A 9871-nucleotide genomic window follows, 5' to 3' on the forward strand; every position below is an offset into this window, starting at 1 on the left:
GTGGCTCCCTGCGGAGGGCGGGCCCGAAGGGGCCCCGGGGGGGGGTCATGCTCAGCCATCACTCTTCTTGTGCTTTGAGGTGACTATCTGGCATTGGCTACCTGCTGATACTGAATGTCCATTTGCCCTTATCACAGAATCTTGCGGCAGTGGCGAATTTGTTTATTTTATTAAAAAAAAAAATTTTGCATACTTATATTAGTTTGATATAAAAGATAATGCAATGCCAAACTGTGAAGAGAACTCCTTGAATATATATTTTATCAGTGCTGACGCCATACAGTTCTGTTTCTTATTTAAACCACTCCTGTATATTCTGCCTCCTTTTCCAGGCAGCTTTGGAAAAGAGAATAGTCAAAGTTGTGGGCTGGATATGATCATAGGAAGCGTGAGCCTTTCTTGTCTTACAGAGAGAAATCTCAGGAAATGTTTAAAGGGCTTATATGCTTTTCAGGAATGAACATAAAAGCAAATGTGATCAGAAAGCTACATTTAGGCCTTGTTTCTCAAATAACTCTGAACAGAGTTTGACTTAATGGCGCTTGCAGTGAAACAAGAGCTATAGCGATTCCCCAGCACTTCTGACTGACATTTGTCAGTGCAGGGTTATTTTCAGACTGCAGACCAAAGGCTCTCCTGCCAGGTGTCTCTTGCAGATAATGAATAACTTCAATTTCCACTCATTTTCCTTCCCACAATTTCCTACCTGGCAAAAAAAGAAAAGGTGGGATGTCTGATTTGTGGTGTGAATTACTGCCGCTCTTGTTAGGTAATTTACCATATCAGCCAGTTCTATGTATCTCCTTCTGCTGCTTCAGCTCTCTAGTGTTTATCTTAGCAACAGTTAAAACATCACTAGGTGCCACACAAGGATGTTAGTCAAAGTGAGCTAAAGTTTGTGTGCTGGATATTAGAAATAACCTTATTAGAGTAAATTGTAATAATTTGTGGAAGGAAGAAGCTTTGCATGGGTAGCAATAACACCTACTAGTCTCACTGCTGTATCGTCTTGCTGTACAAGCCTACACTAAATACTGTGCAAATGAAGTGTTCTGTAACATAGGTCCTTATAACTCCTCTTAAGCACTGCAGCCTCCTCAGCATTACCTTTAATACCCTGCTGAGAGCTGAGGAAGTACCTGGCAGAGTTTGCTTCTGCATCAACTTAATTCCCAGGGAACAGGAGGAAAATAGAAAAGTATGTGATTCGGGATAGATCACAACTAACCTGAAATATCTTGTAAACAGAGCAAAGCAAAGCACAAAATGCCTCTCCTTGATCTTAAACTACATGGTGTTCCCATATACACAGATGGACACCTAGAAGTTGATAACTCTTCCTGTAAACAGGCTGGATTGCTCCAGATTTACCATACTGTAACTGCCATAAATACTATCCTTTCTATTTGAAAATTACTTGACGTAAGAATTCATTATAGCTTCCTCTTCATTGTTACGAAAACATGAACGTTATTTTGTTTAGACAAGGAGATTAGGAGACAGGCATGAAGCAATGTGAAATACATAATACTGCAAAAGCATTACTGAGAAGCAGAGTTTTTGTAATGATTTAAATTGTTCTAGGTTTATGGCAGTTGAAGATAACAGTATTTAACAGTATTTTCAGAATATGGGGCTTCGTAATTGCACACTATTCCCACAGCTTTACATACGTTTATGCCCTGTAGGCTGTTTCTACCTCAGTGTATTCACAATATGGTGTTCAATACAGAGTACAGAATGAGATTCTGGACGCTGAACCTCTGTCCTTTACTCCCCTTTGGCTGCTCCATATCCCCCAAGACTCTGATTAATGGAAGGTGGGATAGATGGACTGTAACTCAGTATTTTACGTTCAAAGATGGAGATAACAAATAGTCATAAAACAGTAGTGGCAAAGAGGAGCAAACATTTTCATTTGTTAACTTCTCCAGCATTTTAGTAGGCTTTAGCTGCTGTTAAGTCAAAGTTTCCAGAAATAAGCCAAGCTCACAGAGAGGTGCAGAGCATGGAAGCCAAGACAGCAGCCATGTGGGGAGAGCTGTGCGAGAGACCAGGGGCTGTGGCAGGAGCTTCAGCCCGACTCCAAACCTCCAAACAGCACTTGAGATTATTGTTTCTCCTGAAAATGTTTTTGCTGCACTTTTTGCAAATCCCTTGAAATAGTTAAAAATTGCGTGAGAAAAAGTTACCTGTTTCAGCTAAGCAAGAGTTGACAAATGTGCATGTTGTGATTACAAACAGAAAATGAAATTTACATGTTTTAAAGGAGCAGAAGCAACATCAGACAATAGTGATGACTACTTACAGTACCAGGAGGATAGTACATGTTACAGGGAATATGCAAATATGTAAAAACATATGAAAGAAATGAAAATGCAGTACTACTGAGGTTCGTCATGGTAAATATATGGAGATCAGCTTCTTAGTTAAGTGTGGGAATATTCTTCCTCTCTGCCACAGCAGTTACCTAAACTGAAAGATAATGTTATTATCTGTCTAAAATCACCTCCAAATATTTTGGTTCCATCCTTACAAAGGCTTGCTCTAGCTGGAGGCAGGTCTGGAGTTGCTGCAGCGAGCTGTAGCAAACCTGTGTGTCTGCAGAGCCAGTGTCATGTTATGGGGCAACAGGCAGGTTCTTATTACTATATATTTGCATGTACTTTGGCTCTTGCTTTCACTTTCCTAAATGAAAATGCACCAAAGTCCCTACAGATGGAGAAAATAGCTGACTCATCTCAGAGCACTGTTCTTTTTACTGGAATACAGTGTGCTGGAAAAATCAATGTGAGAGCTATTGATTTAAGTAGTAACTTGGGGAATGAATCAGACAGCAAACCAGATAACAGCTCAGTGCAGTATTTTTTGTTAATATTGTATTACCAAACCTAATGGATGTCACAGAGGTTTTCCATTTTGTTTTCTAAAATATTTCTTCTTCTAACCCTGCTACACTGGTTTTTGTTAGTTCCACGGTCTTTTGTAGCATGCAATGTTGGCAAAAGTCAGTATCTGAAGATTGCATCAAATTAATCCACCATGTTTTCAGTAAATTGTGGTTTACCTCTTCTCACATTTTTTTCCAGGTATAGCAGCACTCTTAACTCAGAATTCATCATCTCTATTTCTCATTTGTGTCACCTTTTTCTTCTGCTACTCTTGCGCTTTTATGTGTGAACTTCAAATTCACTCATCCTCCTGTAACTTCCAATGCTCTAATATGCTAATCTTGAATTTCCTTCACCTTCATTTTAACCTTCTTCATATGTTGAGGTTGGCTTGAACCCCCTTAGGAAAAACACTCAGAAAAAAAACCCAAAAAGCAAAGAAAGGTTTCTCAATTTGAAGAGTCACCAGTTTTACCTAGGTAAATCTTTTCCAGCCAATTTTCATTGCGTAAGGCCTGTTTCTCCTATTTACTAATCTTCTTCTTGTTTTGGATGACAAAACCAAGAAGAATGCTTTGGTCCTTTTCCCCTGCATTAAAGTAGATGTCCAGCTATTTTAGCACATCCATCCATCCGTCCACCATCCATCCATCCATCCATCCATCTACAAAGATAGAAGTCTTGTTTTTCCCCCAACAGTCACCAGAGAACTCTAAAATGGGATATTAACCCTCCCAGGTAGAGAGGAACCAAGTGCAAGGCAGCTTAGACTGCCACGGCAGAAGAAGTTTGCACTTATCGCAGGTAATGGTGGTTCCTTGGTGTCTCATTATCACTTGAAATCAAAAGAACGCACTTGAGTATCAGAGCTACAGCTACCACTTTCCATCCCAAGGCATAATCTGTACCGAGGCAGGCTCCCTTTTACCTAGATAGTCACATTTTGTTTGGTATCTCAGCTCATCCTGGAAAGGAAATGCAAACTGAAGTTTCAGGAAACAAGGTTTACAAAGACAAGCAGAAGAGAGGTTGAGCTATTCCCAAACCTGCATTGCTCCCTAGAGCTCCCAAGTCTCCACATTTTCTACCAGCTATTACTATTAATACTAGCAGCTATTAAAATACCATCAAGGTCTCCCCCTGTGAAGGAAGTGCACATTCCCAAGTGGTTTGAGGATTTCATTAACAGTGACTCTGCAAGTGAGGGTGTGCTAGAGGTCAGGGAAATAGGAAGCCTTTCTTTGTCCTAGTTCACCCTGCAGGAGGCTCTTCAGATCAGCAGCAAGATCCCACTAATTTTAAGCAGGTTTCAAAGAAACTTCTTGCAGCTCTGTGTGTTCACTGGACCACCTTTGCAATTAGCTGCCATCAAATCATAATTGAAGTCGTTCCCCTCAGAGGTGAAAGGTATGTTAGACTGTTTTCCCTTGCAGCCTTTTGGGAAATACATCCTTTAAACTCCCCTCTTAATGTATTTTTCTTTGCATACAAACAAAGACTTTTTCTTGAGCTAGGCCTCAGCTACAAGATCTGAAATGGGATTAAATTTGGGTTGTTACAAATCTAAGGAACATTCAAAGACATCATTTTGGTTTGACTCATTAAAACAACGAGGACTCACTGGCTGTTCCCAAAGTGTTCGGACTTAGGGATTTGATACATGCATAATTCTAGTATTTACAATGATGGTTGATATTAAATGAGCACTTTCTAGCTTCTGCCATGAATTTCAGATGCTTGGCTTGTTTAGCGCCTGCTTGTTCTTCTCTCCAAAGGAAACAACATGCAGAATAAATGATTAAAATCATGATATCCCTCCTGAAATATGTAATTTATTAGAAGCAATTAGTACAGTATGTGGCCCTCATCCAAATTTGTAACCCCTTAGGCCAGCTTGATGATGTCTGATGCATCTCATTACTTTGTGACTGAAGGTTAACAAGGAACACGGATAAACTCGGGAGACATAAAGGATTATCGTTAGTGTGGTTAGCACTGAGTTTGAAGCCCATGAGAGTCATGGCGGATTGAAAATCTCAGGCTAAATTTACTTCAAGTGGCAGAGGAATGAAGTTTGTAAACTTAAACAGTGACTGCAGAAACTTGTATCATTTTACAAGCTGCTGTGTTGTGCGACAAACTCTGTGAAGTGTTTCTAGCATTAACTAAACGCATTGGCATAAGAGCAAGAGACATCCTGTTATACTAGAAAGAAAAATACTGTGTCCTGTGATTTCTGGTTCATGCACTGGCTTAAATTTAATTTTTAGGAAATTAATATTAGCCACAGTATAACACACCTTACACAGTTTTCTGGACATCAAGCACAGGTTTGTGAAAATTCACAGACTGAGGTAGTGCTCAGTCAGACTTTCCTTATGCCTTCAGTCACTTTGGCTCATGGTGTCGCATTTTAGCAATCTTTCCAGTGATGATCCTTTTTTTTAATTTTTTTTTAATGTGATTGTGCTGCATGTGAGCCACGATGCCAGAACAGGAGGAGATGGGTTTTGATGATCCTCTCAGTCCTGAGTGTATATTTCAAACCTTGTTGCTTTTCCAGTGGGCTGAAGGGCTGTGATAAATACTGGGTGGATGTCTCGGGCTGTTCCACAAAAGCAGCTGAAGCAATCCCTTACGTCAGGGCCAATTCCTCCTGTAATTCCTTAGCAGTGCTGCGTGGTTCCTGGAGCAGCATCTTTTCTTAAGCCTGGTGACACCCATTCTTCAATCCATTCTCTTTAGGCAGAAGATCTATTTCCATATTTTGGTTCTTGGATAACAGGAGGCAAAGCTCTGCCTCATTATTTGTGTGTGCTGCTCCTGTTTGTGCATGGCTGTGATGTGATGAATGGCCATCGGTGCACTTAATTTCGTGGGTGGAAGTTCCAAGATTGCCTGGACCCCGTGAAGCACTGGGAAAAAAAAATCATGCTGCAGTCTTTTATCATTATGTTTTTTCCTAACCAGGCCACAAAAGAAAGGTGCGGCTTTGGTTTCAAAACTAGTTCTTCCCTTAATTTATATTCTGTTCTTACCCACATATTAGTCAGAAGGCACTTCGATGCAATGGCACCACTCATGGTAGTATGATCTTGAACAAATTTCATAGAATCATAGAGTGTTGTACGTTGGAAGACACCTTTAAAGGTCATCTCATCCAACCCCACTGCAGTCCTGGCTATCTTCCCCAAGACGTTACCTCCCAGTGCTTGGTCTCTTTTTCTCACTCCCTCTACCCTCTTCATTTCTATCTCAGACTTGTACAGTAGTATGATGATAGTAGATAAAATTTTTAAAAAAATCTACAAAATGAGCTAAATTAATTAGTGAATCGCTGAGTTGGTGAAAGGGTACTTTAGATTGCTGCCATCTCAAGTTCTGTTGGCTGCCACTGTTCTGCTACTGCCCGAAAAGTTGGCAGATGCTGCCGTAGTCTGTATTTAATTTCTTGTTGTTGGCAGCTTTGAATACATTTCATTTCACACAGCTGGTGGCTTCTGCTTCAAAATGGCTCTGGCCTTGGCTGCAATAAATACCACAGTACCTTTAGAGAGATTGAAGTGTTCAGTGGAGACTAAGTTTGACATCTGTTCTACAGCAAAACTTGGAGGTTTGATTTATAATTTGTCATCTGTCACTATTACCTGACATCTGAGAAAGAAAAGATTGCACTGAGCACCAATATTGGTCCCTAAATTGCCACGTGTGGTTTAAGGGCCTGATCTAACAGGGACCAAGTCTACAGGAGCATTTCCACTAATTTTATCAGCTTGGTGTGAAGTCTACGTATTTGATAGCTCTTTCTAATCTTCATGCAGTGAGTGCTGAACTGGTCACTTTTTAAGCGTATGACTTTATTTTTATGAGAGAAGGGTAATCTTGCAAATACTGTCTGTGAAACAGCATTCAGGACTTTAAAATAATAGTATTAAGCATTGTTGTACTAAATATAGAGCAGTGTAAACACCATAGTATTATTGATTGCTTCTAAGCAGTAACAGACATCATTAAAAAGTCAACCTTTTAAAAGATAACAGCATAAAATATTAGACAAAAGGAATGTGGGAGACTTAGTGCTTATTTTAAGACATAAAGTAGAAAGACCAGGAAGGACACGTGTTGTTCTGGTTACTTTATATCACAAAACATATTTTTAGTGAAATTCCAAGGATTTTGGCAGTGTTGTGCACTGAATTGAAACAGCTTTTGAAGAAAAGATAATATTTTTGTAGGAAAAGATGTGAGGTTCTTACGAAGCCAGTCATCTGGCAGAGCATTAGATTTTATTTCCTGGCTTTAGCTGTGTGCTCTCTGCTGGAGGCTGACAACCAAGCCACATGGCAGGCACTGACTCCAGCGAGTCCTATTGTAATAAATAATAATTGCCCCTTTGTTTCATCTCAAGGATTTAAAAATCCTGAATTTGATCCCAAGTATGACGATGAAATGAAGTCCTAGATTACATGTTGCTGCTCCTGTTCAACATTTGACATCTCCTGGGCTCCTGGACAGGAGCTGCAGGACCATGCCCCTCGGCAGAGCTCCCACCACCCGCACTCAATTCTCCTGGCATCAGGGCTGGGAGATTTGAAAGGTGTGATGGTTTCCTCGAGAGCAGATCCTGTGCACAAGCTGCTTTTCCAGGGGCAGTAGCTTACCATTAGTCATTTAAATTTCTACCATCAGATTTCACTCTGAAATGAATAAATGTCCAACTAGCATGTTAGCTTTGTGATATCTCTATCTGAACATCGTGCCCATTGTTTCTGCAGTAAGGCCAAGAGAAACTTTGCTTCTGATTCTTAGGGACCAACTGTGTTGGGCTGCTTGTGGTGGGGATGTTGTCTGTATTTTTTATGTTGTGAGGGGTTTTTTTATTTTTAAAGTTTATGCCTTTTAGTTTGAATATATCAAAAAGAAAAAAAATTCTGAAGAAGGCCATGTTGTTCTCCTCCCATCCATAACTTCACCCCTTGGGATGTGACATTGCTCAGTTTAGCAGGAACAGAGAGTTCCCAAAACCATCCACCAAAGCTTTGGCATGGAGACAAGGACACGAGCAGCCTGAAGATTTCAACCACATCCTTTCAGGCCTGCAGCTAGGACTGAACACTCGCATGAATTATGTGTGTGAATGTGACCAGAAAAACACAGGAAATACTGCAGCAAGCGCATGGATCTGAAAAGGGATTAATTTTCCTGTGAGCTGCACAGGCCAGAAGGATGTTGTTTAAAAAGCTCTCCTCTGCTGTAGCTGCTAGTTTTTCTTGAAGGATTTTTCAGGTTTTTTCAGCACTCACTCAAGTTGTGAGCCAATGTTATTCTGTGGGTCTTTTATAGTCAGGGGAGATCGCCAGCAGGCTGTGAGCAATCTAGGGAGTAACTATTTTTAAGAATACATATAAAGGAATTGTGGGATCTGACGAACACTCAGAGGCAAAAAAAAACCGCAAACAACCTGAAATATTTGCTGTGATTCTCCCAGATCAGGGTGCACCTTCACGGCATATGTTGTACATACAGCACGAAGTATATGTCAACGCGTGCAAGTTCATGGGCTGCTCCCTGCAGTGGCACCTTTCCAGGTGACAGGGACAGGGGACACACCAGGACTTTGCCTGTAGCCCAGCACAGCAGAGTGCCCCCAGGCTGGCCATCCCCTCCGAAGGCAAACGGAGGCAGCAGGTTTTCCCTTTTCTTTCAGGAATGAGAAGTTATGTAAATTCAGCTTTCAAGCTCCTTGCCACCACTAAGAAAACTGAGCTGTCAAAAAAAAAAAAAAGATATTTTTGGCGTGCAAGCTCCCCCTGGTGACAGAAAGTTGTATAGCTCCTTGCCACCAGCTCTGGTGCGTTACTAAAAGGCAAGAACGGTTGTAAGAATTGAGTTATATTAAAGTCTGACTGCAGTTTATAATTTCCAGCTAAAACCTGTAAGGTTATCACATCTCACCTGCATGCCAGCGGTTTTCCTCAAATTTCCGGAGTGGTTAGAGCCTGGCTTTTCTTCCAAATCCCTCTTAGCGAGATCAAAAGTAATAGCGTTAAAAAAACTCATTTTTACATAATCTACAGGTCTGACACAAATGTGTCTAAGCCTTTAGAAAAGGGTCTACCTTTTCTGTACTTTGCCTATATTTTCTGCAATGAAACTGAATCAACTGATATGCTTGCTAGTGCTTTCCAGAAATATTGAGAACAATACTTGTTTTCAGGCTTTGACTGTCAATGCAAGTGCCAGACACTATGCTTCCATGGTGTAATTATGTTCTAGTTATAGCGCAGGCTGGCTCTGGGGTATTTTGATGCCTTAGGCAAAGCAGAAGAGGTAGGTTTTTTGCAAGTTCAAGTCACACACAATAAAAAGGCACTAAAGATTTTGCCCCTGATGTTTTCCTGCCCGTGGCAACTGCAAGGTGAGACCAATTGTATCTACTATAATGTGCATAGTTGTCAGAGACTGTATTTTATGTTGAATAACTGATTTCTTAACATTAGTTTTTAATTTGCCAGTAATTAAAAAAAAAAAAAAAAGAATCTGGTTCGGTTTCAATTGTCAGTAATCTTAGTGAGTTAAACCAAAAACATTTCAAATTGAAAATATTACTGGTTTCAACCTCTCTTTTCTCCCAAAATACTGGTGTCCCAGATCCCTTGTGATGTCTAAGCTAACACTTTGGTTTAACTGAATTTGTGTAGCAGAGAAACTCACTGTTTGTGCATAAGCCTTACGTACTGAATTGTTTTGCATTTCTTTTAGGGGTGGGAAAACCCACCTATATTATTGTGCAAAATACCATAAATCACTAGGTCTTGCTTTGTCTCTCTTCATTCAAAGGATTTATACCCTTACTCAATGAAAATTGTTCCTTGCAGCAAAGTGATGCTGTTCTGTCTCTCAGTGAATTGATGGTGATCAGGCAGTTTTGGAGATCTGTTCTCCAGTAAATGTTTTTTTATTCAGTGTTGTGTGGGAAA

The 9871-nt window shown here is 40.4% G+C and overlaps 1 protein-coding gene across 1 annotated transcript in view; it reads left to right on the plus strand.

Annotated features, from left to right (window-relative positions):
- The window catches only part of LOC104274154 (protein phosphatase 1 regulatory subunit 1C-like), a 28870-nt gene that overhangs the window by 2364 nt on the left and 16635 nt on the right, over nucleotides 1–9871 (plus strand). The gene's annotated exons all lie outside the window — the stretch shown is intronic.

Source organism: Apaloderma vittatum, unplaced genomic scaffold (genome assembly GCF_000703405.1).
Source record: "Apaloderma vittatum isolate BGI_N311 unplaced genomic scaffold, ASM70340v1 scaffold22795, whole genome shotgun sequence".
NCBI classification, from domain to species: domain Eukaryota; kingdom Metazoa; phylum Chordata; class Aves; order Trogoniformes; family Trogonidae; genus Apaloderma; species Apaloderma vittatum.